This window comes from Peromyscus leucopus, chromosome 2 (assembly GCF_004664715.2).
Source record: "Peromyscus leucopus breed LL Stock chromosome 2, UCI_PerLeu_2.1, whole genome shotgun sequence".
Taxonomy (NCBI): Eukaryota; Metazoa; Chordata; class Mammalia; order Rodentia; family Cricetidae; genus Peromyscus; species Peromyscus leucopus.
In genome coordinates, this window is record NC_051064.1 from 137,265,338 (window position 1) to 137,276,788 (window position 11,451).

Sequence of the window (11,451 nt, forward strand, 5' to 3'; positions counted from 1 at the left end):
AGATGATACTAAATTACAATTCTGTGCTGCGTGTAGTGGTGGTCACCTGTAATCTCAGCACTGGGGGACTCTGAGGAAGGATGATTGGGAACTCCTGGCCACCCTGAGTAACACGGTGGGACCCAAGGCTCAGGATATAGTTGAGTGGTGGAGCACTTCTGGCTACCTAAGGGTCTATCTAGGTCAGTACCTAGTAGCACAAAAAAAGTTTTTAGGCAACAATAACAACAACAACCAAAAACTTATCCCAGCTTATACTCAGGGAATTTCATGATGATTATGTATAAATTGAGGGAAGCCAATTTATTAACTGTAAAAAAATAATTTCAGTATAATTTGTAACAGATTAAAAGTAATTATGGGTTTCCATGTCAGGAGAACTGTTCTCAGTATTCTTGTGGAGCTTAGTCTTTTATTGGCAATATCAGTATAGACAGAATCTGGTAAGTGTTACCCATGTGTGAGTCAGTGTTGTGAGTATAAATGCTTAGCTCTCAGTTTGTTTAGAATGGCTAGCTGAGTATCACAAATGACATCAACAAGAATGACTGGCGATTTCAGGGTTGGGTTCAAGTTTTGTGTTTCTTTGTACATATTTTATACATGTCAGTGCTAGAAGAAAATCAGGTGTAGAAGTTGAATGCTTGCTAAAAAGCATGCCTCTTGGGAACTTTGTTGGTGTTAGGAGCACTCAATTTTGATGAGTTTGTATAAGTTAAGAGAAATAACAGTGCACATTTATTGACCATATGCATTTGCAACAAAATACACTTAATGGGACCAGAAAGGGAAAGGGGCACTATGGAAGAACACTTAAATTGCTCCAATAAGGGCTTCCATTTCATGTAACAGCTGTGTCAGGATCCCAGAACATTCCTTACCTTGATTTCTCACAGGTAAAGGCCAAAAGAGAGAGCCAAAGAGACTCTCTGGCCTGCTGAAGAACATAGATAGACTTGTACTTTAAAAAGTCACTACAGTGTTTGGAGTTATATTCTCTGGCTATTTCTAGAATTGAACTGAAAATGCTTACAGACACTAAATTCCTGGTGTGCATACAATAACATGAGCTATTTTCAAATTGGGAAATTTACAAGATTTTTTTTCCATTTAATTATTTTAAGAAAAACCTGCTTTTGGTACAGTGTTTATGTACCATAACTGTATTGGAATATTTGTACAATGTTAATATTTTTAATAAAATTTAACATGTTCAAAATGTTGTGTTGGTGATTTGGGGTGGGGTGGGATGGATTCAGTTGTGCAAAGCAGATTCACTAGCTGTGAAATTCATGTTTTTGTAGTCAATAGGAATTCCTCCCAAATTTGGTACTAACCTATTTGAAGTAAGCCAGTAAGCAAAAGTAGTTACTTGTACTGAGTTCCTGGGTGCGGGTCTTCCTGGAGGGTACTTAGAGTACCTTGGATGAGACCTGGTCTCGAATAGGTCAGGCAGGAATATTGAGTTTGGCATTACAGGCTACCAGCAAAGTTTTTCTGAGAAAAATTTAACAACCACATTAGAATTGATCTTGAGAATCTATGAAGGGGCAAATGGAAACACCTATATGGTGTTTTCAGTAGGATTTTTATTGCCTTGAGCCTGTAACATAATGTACCACAAAGAGAGGTGGCAAGAGGGGGTATTTGATGACAGCTGTGTTGGAGGGTTTGGGTGTGTAGTCGAATACTGCCAGTGAGCAGGAAGTTCCATGTGGAGAGTTCTCTGTGTGTTCAAGTAAGTTCAGTTTCTGTTTTCATACAGCTCCCATTCTCTTGCAGGTTTCCTTGATATGGCCAGTTCTCTTCTGTTACTTTCCTTGAGGGTGTACTCATCCTTACCAATGGTAAAGGTGGAAGTTCTGCAGCTCACAATGAAGATTTACCTGAAGCCCTACACCCAACCCTCTTTGTACTGTGCCATTAATATAAAAAAGACTTAGGGGAAGGTCATGGGGGTCAAATGGTCAAAACAAATTGAATGAGTAGCAAGGAGTCCTAGTATATTCTGTCTTATCTCTTGAATGAAGATTGTTGATAAGTGTGAGTTATAAGTAAGATGAGACTGATAAGTAAGATGAGACTTCCCTGGGATCACTGGTTTTTAGTTTACTGGTTTTTTTGTTTTTGTTTTTTCTATTGGTCTCCAAGACAAAAGATGAGTGAACCAGGAAGGACTGTTGTTTGAAGAACATTTGAAGCTCTTTCAGATGTTGTCATAGTCAATGTAGGTAGGGCAGAGGCCAGGCAAGTACAGTGTAAGTACTGATCAGGCCCTACCCTGCTTATCTCCAAGATCAGATGTGGGCCACAGTTACTCTGAGATGTCTGTAGGCCATGTCTGCTGGTGTCTAGACCCTGAATTCATTTAATTCTTTGTAGAAATGAGTATTTTCCTGTGCAGTTGTGTTATTAACATAGAAGGATATCTTGTACCTGTATTTATGAAAAGATTGCTTTTCTATTTAGAAATTTCATAAAAATTAGGGCCATGTATAAAACATTTCCTGCAAGAAACCCTATTTTTTCTTTCAACTATTTTGCAATTCCCAGATAGTGACCTAACTTTTTTTTTTAATGAGTCGTAACTATGTAGCCCTTGAACTCAGAGATCTGTCAGCTGCCTAAGTGCTGGTATTAAAAGCATATGTCACAATGCCTAGCCTCAGAAGGTGACTAGTTGTTAGTAGGACACAGGGGTCTGTGATAATAGTTTGGAGTTCAGTGGTGAGAGGACTTAATCCTGTGCATAAATCCCTAGGTTTAATTCCTAGCCTGATGGGGAAAACAAGAGGCTAATAAATTAAGTCACAACATCAAACAGTTAGGCTCATGAAATATCTGAGGCTAACCTGGGCAACCTATATAAAAACAGTTTAAACTTTACAGCTTCATCCTTTTAAAATCACAAAGAAGCTGATCGTCTTAAAACTCAGCTCCACAACTGTGGGTGTGAGGGTCAGTCCGGAAAGCTGCAGTACTGGTGGGAAGGGCTTGGCCTGGAGTTTCCAGCTGTGCAGAGGGAGAAGTATTACCTTGGATGGAAAGGGACTGCATCATTTCAGGTCTCATAATACTCCACAGAGGGATTTGTGTCTGCCCGTGTGTTTTTGGGAGATTAATTTTATGCTCAAGCCAAGAATTTTATAAGTCTGTATATTTCAGTTGACTAGATTTTTAAATAGATTAAACAATATATTATACTTCAAAAACTATTTTCTGTTTAAAAATTTGGGCTTTAAAAGGAAGTCTGCTTTCTATTGCTCAAAATGTTATCACAACAAATCCTGTCAATGAACTTGTTAGGTATAGTGGGGCTTAATTGTTTGGCTTTTGTTAAAATACTTAAATTGGTTTGGTCAGAAGAACTTAAATGCCCTTCCAGCAAATCATGGTAAAACTCAAAGATTTTGAGCCTGGCAATGGTGGCACACACTTTAATCCCAGCACTCAGAGGCAGAGACAGGGTCTCTGTGAGTTCAAGGCCAGCCTGTTGGTCTACAGAGTGAGTTCTAGGACAACCAGGGCTACACAGAGAAACCCTATAACAAAAAACCTAAAAAGCAAAGCAAAAACTGTTGGTGTGCCTCCTGTTGGGAAATAAAGTCCTGTTGGTGCAGTGTTCTGGAGGCTGCGACAGGAGGATCAAAGTCTGAGACTCTACAGGAAGAGTCTGTCCTTCACATATATGTTGTGAAGAGGAATGTAGTGTTCCTTCATTGTAATCATTTCTATTTGATTTTCCTAAATGAAAAAAGTGCTGAATGAGACCATTTATTGTAGATATCAAAATGATGGCTGTGTCATCCTAGCTACACTAGACTAAGCTGGGGCTGGAGGATTACCATTTTGAAGCCAGCTCGAGCAATATATAAAGACTATTTTCTCTCTCTCTCTTTTTTTTTTTTTTTTTTTTCGAGACAGGGTTTCTCTGTGTAGCTTTGCGCCTTTCCTGGAACTCACTTGGTAGCCCAGGCTGGCCTCTAACTCACAGAGATCCGCCTGGCTCTGCCTCCCGAGTGCTGGGATTAAAGGCGTGCGCCACCACCGCCTGCGATAAAGACTATTTTTTAAAACCTTTAGAAGGAACAGTGGGGGTTAATTAAATGTTTGGAGTTGTTCATGTCACAGTTCACTCAACAGTGTTCCTCAAAGCTGTTATATATGAAAGCCTTTTGGGAATTTTCCAATTTCCTTTTTTCTCAGAGTCCATTTCCCAGGCTAACACTGGACTTTCTGATTGATTGGAGGGTGGGGGGAAGTGTTGAAACGATTTACCTGATCTGAGATGAGAAAAGAATCTTCTGTTTCAGCAAGCTCTTAGGTGATGCCCGGGTCATGATTATAACACATTTCAGGGACTTAACAAAAGAAGATCTTAGTAGAAAACCTATCAAAAAGTCTTTGGTGGTTGTTACTTTATATTTGTTTTTTTGTTGTTTTGTTGCCTCTTTTTTTTTGAGACAGTTTCTCTGCATAGCCCTAGCTGTTCTGTAATTTGTAGACCAGGCTGACCTTGATCTCATAGATTAGCCTGCCTCTGCTGGGACTAAAAGTATGTGCCACCACTCCCAGCTTATTATTGAAATAGTCTCATTGTGTAACCCTGGCTGTCCTGGACTCATGTATATACCATGCTGGCTTCAAAATCAAACGTCAGCCTGACTCCTGAGTGCTGGAATTAGTGGTGTGTACTACCATGTCTGACAATAACGAATTCTTACACTGATTTGCCTAGATCTAATTGTATGTTATGGTTTGAGGACTTGGTTGTACAGCTCCTGGTTTGCCACCTACAAACACTGGTGAAGACTGTAAATGTCACTAGTGCTTGGAGTCCCAAGGAAGTGATAAGAAATTAAAATGGATCTGGAAGGTATTTTAATAGTTGTAGGAGGTTGTTAGGAAATCAGGCCACTGAGGCAGGGTCACTGGATGCTTGCTTAGGAGTGAGGTCAGAAGACAGGTTCAGGAGCTCCTGAAGGTAGAGATAGATTTAGAATGGGGATGTTGACTGGTTATTAAGAATATCAGTGCAGGTTGGTTGGTTTTGAGATGTGTTTTTGACCCTAAAAGAGGCCCAGTAATGCTGACTAAAGGGGAACTCAATAGAAATGACCTTTTGAAAATAACATTTGTAGATTTAGAACAGATGGGAAAAGCTTTAAAAGATAGAACAAACATCCATCTTTCCATGAGAGGGCCTGGATGAATACTGATAAAATATCTGACTTTCAATTTTAAAATCTTATTTTGAAAAGCAAAAATTGATGAAGTATGGAAACATACTCTGTTTCCTTTTCATGGCAAGCTTTTTTTTTTTTTTTTTAAATGGTAGGTTGATAACTACTATGAGTTCTGTGTACCATCCTCTGCTAAGCAGATGTTGTACATGGAATCTGCAGCACTGTAAGGTAGGTTTTATATATAAGCAACTCAGAGATGGAAGGTAAGTAAAAAGATTTATAGCTAGTGGCAACCAACCTTACTATTGTTATGTAGTGACAAGGCTGGAATTCAAACCTTGACTCCCAAGTATTTTTGTACTTTTATTTTGAAACAGGTGTAGCCTAGTCTGGATTTGGACTAGCCCTGTAGCACAGGCTGGCTTTGAATGCTGATCATTCTGCCTCAAGTCCTGAAGCCCTGAGATCACAGGCATGTACCACTTTGCACTGTTGTACAGCTAGCTTAACTACTAGATTGGAAATAGACATAAAATGAAGTAAATGATAAATTTAATATATACTTTAAAGCTATATTGTGTGCAAACTAAAGCTACCCTAATTTGAATTTAAAGTAAAATAGGTTGAGGGTATGGTTGAATGGTAGAGCATGTGCTTGGCATCATGTACAAGCCTTTGGGCCTATTCCAGCACCAAAGATGAAGAAAAAAAGGTAAAATAGTTCTACCATTTATTTTAAAAACTTAGGTCAGTAACTGGACATGGTGACTCATGCCTTTAATCTAAGCACTCAGGCAGAATCAAGTGGATCTCTGGGAGTTTAAGGCTAGCCTGGTCTACAGAGTGAGTTCCAGGACAGCCAGGGATATACACAGAAACCTTGTCTTGAAAACAAGATGAAACAATTTAGGTCAAAGTATCATTAAATTTTGGTCTGTGAGAAACCCAGTTTGGGGCTGCAAATGTCCAGTGGTAGACAGCTTATCTAATGTACACAAAGCTAGAATTTGATTTAGAAACCTAAGGAAAAACTTTAAGAAAAAAAGGAAGCTAGTTTTTCCCTAGGAAAGCTTATATTTGATTTGAAAAAGAAAGCTCCTTAAAAAAATTATGCGTATGGATGTTTTGTAGGTCTCTGTGTCTGTGTACCATGTAAGTGCCTAGTACCCTTGGGTTCCCTGGGACAGAAGTTTACAAGTGTTTGTGAGCCGCCATGTAGGTGCTGAGACTAAAACTCTGGTCCTCTGGAAGAGCAGTCAGTGCCCTTTACTACTGAACCATCTCTGCAGCCTAGAAAGCACTTATTTAAACATCTGAATTTGTTTTTATTCCTGAGTTCTATTTAGTAAGTCTTGTTTTGTTTTGTTTTTTGTTTTTTTTTTTTTTAAGACAGGGTTTCCCTGTAGTTTTGGTGCCTGTTCTGAATCTCACTTTGTGGACCAGGCTGGCCTCGAACTCACAGAGATCCACCTGGCTCTGCCTCTCGAATGCTGGAGTTAAAGGCGTTGGCCACTGCTGCCTGGCTTAATAAGTCTTTTAAAGTACCAGTTTATTAAATTGTGCCGTCATCTTCAAGTTTATTCTTTCACATTTTTAAAGGATGTGGTGAAATTTTGCTAAAGGACTACCTATTAGATTTGTTGGTGTGTGAATGTGTAAAATACAAAGCCAGGCCTACCTGTACATGTTTCTAATCCCAGCACTAGGGAGGTAGAGGCAGAAGGGTTAACACAAGTTCAAGCCCACCCAACCAGGGATACATAGTGAGCTACTATCTTAAGGGAAACAAAACAGTAACAAAATAGAATTACATAGCAAGCCCTGAATTAGTGTGGAGAACCTACTTTTAAAAAAAGTCAATGTGAAGAACATTCTCTTAAAAATTCTGTCTAAGCCAGGCATCCTACAAATGCCTATAATCCCAACACTCAGGAGAGCTGAGTTAGGAGAACCAAAAGTTAGAGGCCGCTGGGACTTCATTCATAGTTGAAAGTTGGGGCTGGGCACACCTTTAATCCCAGCACTCAGGAGACAGAGGCAGGCAGATCCCTATGTGTCCCAGGTCAGCCTGGGCTACAAAGTGAGATCCAGGACAAACTCCAAAGCTACACAGAGAAACCCTGTCTTGAAAAACCAAAAAAAAAAAAAACCAACAACAACAAAAAACTATTTTCAGCTAGGCTTGGTGGCACATGCCTTTAATCCCAGTAGAGGCAGAAGCAGGTGAATCTCTTGAGTTTGAGGCCAACCTCATCTGCAGAGCGAGATCCAGGACAGACAGGGCTACACAGAGAAACCCTGTCTCAGGGAAAATAAACTATTTTCCCAGATGTAGAAACTGGGAATTTCTGGGCATTGGTGGCCCACACCTTTACTCTCAGCACTAGGGAGGCAGAAGCAAGCCTGGTTTACAGAGCAAGTTGCAGGACAGCCAGGGCTATTACACAGGAAAACCCTGTCTCGAAAAACCACAAAAAAGAAATAATGGTGAGTGGAAAAAAATAACAGCTTTAGGTTAGGGTATTTTTGTCTTTGCCATTGTACCTCTTGAATATCTGAGCACATTTGAAAATTACACAGAAGGTGTTAGGGTTCTAGCTTGTTTGGTGGCAGGACTAGTTACCCAGCTAGCGAAGTCATACTCAGACACTAGAAGGCAAGAGCTGAAACCTATTTGCCATGCCGTCACCTTTGAGTTTCTCTAGCTTTCCTTAAAATGTTCATCCGATTTTGAGTGTGTATGTATACACATGTAGTGGTCTTGTACATACTAGGCAAACGCTGTACACGTAGAACCCAGCTATATTCCCAGCCCTTGAATTAAGCCTTACTGTGGGGTCCATGAGTGGTTTTGAACCCACATCCTCCCGCCTATGCCTCTTTGGTGGTGCTAGGGTTACAAATGTGTATCACCACACTGGGCCCACAAGGCTGCTTTGGGTTAGGGTAGATTACATGGCTGCTAGAGGAAGACAATACATATGATGTGAAATATGACATCAGTAAAAGATACATCCAATCTTTTTGGAAAGTCACCTTCCACAGAGTCTTAGGGCTAAAGGTATTTGGTTGGTAATGTGCTTCCTCACCATGTGTGAACTCTTGGGTCACACATGACCCAAGAGGGTAGTATCTTGTACATTGGAAATGGCAATGCACTTATGTAATTCTGGGGAGGCTGAGACAGAAGGATCAGAAGTTTAGGGTTTTTCTCAAATACAGAGCCAATTTGAGGCTGGCTGGCCTATAATCCATGAGAGCCTATCTCAGAAGAGGGGAAAAAGCTTGAGTACTGGGGTGTTAGTCATCACCCCAGGTTTATTGCTATTTTTTTAGGAACAGCATTTGTATTGCAGTGGTACTGTGTGTGTGTGTGTGTGTGTGTGTGTGTGTGTGTGTGTGTGTGTGTGTGTGTGTGTGTGTGTGTTCACGCTCGCATAGCCAAACATGGTACACATCTATAATATTAGCACACAGGAAGCTAAAGCAAGAGGATCACAGATTCTAGGCCTGCCTGGGTTTCATGGTGATACTTCAGTTTAAAAAGATGCCTTGGGACCAGCAATGGTGGCTGATGCCTTTAATCATAGTGCTTGGGAGGCAGAAGCAGGTGGTCGAGACCAATCTGATCTATGTAGTGGGTGCTAGGCCAGCCAGGGCTACATAATAAGACCCTGTCTAAAAACAAAAGATACCTTGGTATGATGTCACCACTTATAAGGCCTCAAAAGTCTGAGGTAGCAGTCTTCAGTTTGAGGCTAGCCTGAACTCCATGGTGAGTGAAATCTTGTCTCAAAAAACTAAGGGCTGAAGATTTAACTCGGTGGAGTGCCTGTTTAACATGTTAGAGGCGAAGTCTTAGCCTTTGCCCAGGATGCTGCAGTAGCTCCAGCCACTTGCTCCTGCTTCTTTACCCATGGGGAAGATGGGTTTGCCATTGAGAATAGCCCCATTTGGACAAGTCTGCTCTTGATCGTAGTTTCTCGGGGACAAAAAGCAAGAAGAAAGGGAAGAGGTTGCTAACAGTTTCAACACCCCCCCCCCCCCCCCCCCCCCCCCCCGCTCAATTTCTAGGAGCTTGGCAAAGTCTTTAAAGGAAGGGGTAAGAATGCCTATGTTAGAAGAAGTGTAGGAAAGACACTTTTTTTTCAGGTAAAGAAGGGTGCTGTGTAGAGGTAGAGCTCTTTTCCTAGAATGCTTGGTTACAGGGGATGAAGTAGCAGCCTGCATTAAGGAAATGGAGCATAGTATTATGCAGGTTGTGTTCTTATCCTTTCTATACAGATCACTTAAACTAACAAAGTGAGTGTTTATTTCTTAAGGACATAGTTGTGGAAGAATAGGAAGCCTGCCTAGAGGCACATTTGCAGCAACTGCTTTATATCCAGGTAGCAGAAAAGACTCAATGGTACTGGGACTTTTCAATCCAAGGACAGCATCTCCAGAGGTGACCTTTGCTGTCTTAAGGCTGCAGATAAGGTTCAAGAACAATGTTTTATTAGTGGCTTGGTCATTGGGAAGGACCTGGACGTATTCAGTGGTAAGTATTTGCCTAGGATGTGTGAGGCCCTAGATTCAGTTCCCAGCAACACAAGCACACACAAGATCATGGAAAAGTAGGAAGTACAGGAAAGTGAAATGCTCAGGATTTTTTCCCTGGCATGGCTCCTTAATGTCACACAATTAACATCTCATCTCGAAACTGAAATGACTTTCATAAACAGTCAATTATTTTTAAAAAGGCATTTCATGTGCTAAGACTTCAAAATTGTCATTTTCCAGGGCACAGTTTATATCTGACCAAATTAGAAGACATTGCCTTTTAATGTCAGCTATTTTATCTTGATATTAACAAGGGCTAACGTTTAAATTCAGTTTTTTTTGTTTGTTTTTTGTTTTTGTTTTTGTTTTTTTTTCGAGACAGGGTTTCTCTGTGTAGCTTTGCGCCTTTCCTGGAGCTCACTTGGTAGCCCAGGCTGGCCTCGAACTCACAGAGATCCGCCTGGCACTGCCTCCCGAGTGCTGGGATTAAAGGCGTGTGCCACCAACGCCCAGCTTAAATTCAGTTTTGTGCTTGACTTGGACCCTGGAACTAGGGGGAAATGTGAGGCAAAACCAGAAGCATTACTCAAAATATCTCTGGATCTGGTATGTGTGTGTTTTTAAAATAATGGTGTTGCTCAACAGTGACTGAAAGGCAGGCATGGCTCACGCCTTTGATCCAGCACTCCTGAGGAAGAGCAGGGGATACCTATGAGCTCAAGACCAGCCAGGGTGACACAGTGAGATCATGTCTCAGAAAGTAAAACAAAAAACAAGTGTTGCTTATATTTGAAATTGTTTTAAAGAACTATACAAACATTTGAAGTGTGGTTAGATTATTGTAGTCAATAAAAAACATGGCTGCTACCATGAAGTTCTTACTAAGAGTAATTTGACTTATGAGTGTTTATAGGCATCTTTCTCAGGAAGAGTTGATGTCCTTGGAATTTCTTTCTTATTACAAGGGCCTCTATTTTTCTGAGGTTTATAAACTAGGTAGAAAAAGAAACAAAAATGATCTGTTATCCAGGTCATCAAAACGGTTGTCTCTAACAAGGCACAGACAAATTGATTGTGTTTGTTATTGGGCCTCCTCTGTGTGAAGCTAAGCTTCTTGAGGTACCAGTGAAACTTGAGTGTTAGAGAAGATAAACACTGATGGTGAAGGTGAAATTGACCCTGTAAACTCCCAGGGATGGACTTGAGGGCTGGGACGGGTTGGTAGAGTGCTTGCCTAATTGCATGAAACTCGGGGTTTGACCCTTAGCACCTCATAAACTGGGCATGGTAGCACCTTCCTATAATCCCAGTACTTAGACGATGGAGGCAGGAGATCAGAAGTCCGAAGTGATTCTTGGCTACCTACATACCAAATTCAAAGCCAGCCGGGGCTACCTGCGGCCCTAAATCAAAAAATACCTTGGAAATTGTTGTTGCCTGTTAATGACAATAATATGAGCTAGGATGTAGACAGAAGTCTACTTTAGTTTCTAGGCTTAATGTACCTAATCTAGGGTGTGTTTCAACCCTGCAACTAACTTTATTTTTGCCTTCTTTCCAGATACCGATTGTAACACATGTTCCCTGCCACACTGATAAGCTCTGAGTGTGTCTTTTATTTGAAAGGATACTTACTGTCTTTGATGTGAATATTCCGTCAAACCTGTAGGCTAAAACAATTCAGCGATACATGCAGCTTTTTCTCTCACGCCTACTTAAATTT